This window comes from Propithecus coquereli, unplaced genomic scaffold (assembly GCF_000956105.1).
Source record: "Propithecus coquereli isolate 6110/MARCELLA unplaced genomic scaffold, Pcoq_1.0 Scaffold220, whole genome shotgun sequence".
Lineage (NCBI taxonomy): Eukaryota > Metazoa > Chordata > Mammalia > Primates > Indriidae > Propithecus > Propithecus coquereli.
The window spans coordinates 3,449,421-3,450,669 of record NW_012147190.1 but is presented as its reverse complement, the minus strand read 5'-3'; positions in this window follow the sequence as shown (position 1 = coordinate 3,450,669).

The following is a 1,249-nucleotide window of genomic DNA, read 5'->3' as shown; positions in this document are numbered from 1 at the left end:
GGTAAGTAAGAAAATAGAGGACTTTACACAATAAACCAGCTAGATCTAACAAATATAGAACACTCTACCCAAGAAAAACAGCATACATATTCTTCTCAAGTACACATGAGACATTTTCTAGGGCAGATCATATGTTAGGCCGTAAAAGACTCAATAGATTTTAAAAGATAGATAAATTATGTTTCTTTTCTGGTCACAATGGAATGAAGTTAGAAATCAGTAACAGAAGTAAAACTAGAAAATTTACAAAATTGTGACAATTAACTAACGTGGTCTCAAGCAACTGATGAGTTAAAGAAGAAATTACAACGAAAATTAAAAATATTTAGAGAATAATGAAAATGGAATAAAACATACCAAAACTTACTGCAGGCAGCAAAAGCAGTGCTAAGGGGAAAAATTACAGGAATAAATTTTCTTACAATAAAAATCAAAATAGGTCTCAAATCAACAACCTAACTTTGTGACTTAAAGAACTAGAAAAAGAACAGAGTAAACTCAAAGCCAGGAGAAGGAATGAAATAATAAAGATTAGGGCAGAGATAAAAGAAACAGAAAATAGAAAAATAATAAAGAAAATCAATGAAACCAAAAGTTGGTTTTTTGAAAAGATCAACAAAAGTTTAGGTAGGTGGACTAAGAAAAATGGAAAGAAGTCTGAAATTACTAAAACGAGAAATGAAAGTGGGGACATTTCTACTAACTCTACAGACATAAAAGAATTATGAGAGTAAAACAAACAATTGTAGACCAATAAATTAAATAACTTAGATAAAATAAACAAATTCATAGACACATAAAATCTAACAAGACTAAGTTAACAAAGAAATGAGCATCTGAATATATCTATAGCTAGTAATTAGCAGCAATCAAAACATCTGACAAAGAAAAGCCCTCACCTGATTGCTTCACTGGTGAATTCTACCAAATATTTAAAGAACAGCTAACATCAATGCTTTTCAAACATTTCAAAAACAACGAAGAGGAGGGAACACCTTATAACTTACTCTCTGAGGCCAACATTATAATGATGCAAAAGCCAGACAACAGCACCAAGAAAATAAAACTACAGACCAATATTCCTTATGAACATTGATGCAAAAATCCTCAACAAAATCCTGAAAATTCAGCAGCATTTAAAAAGAATTGAACTCCTTGATCAAATGGGACTTAATGATGGAATACAAGGGTGGTTCAACATACAAAAATCAATCATTTTGGTCGGGCGCGGTGGCTCACGCCTGTAATC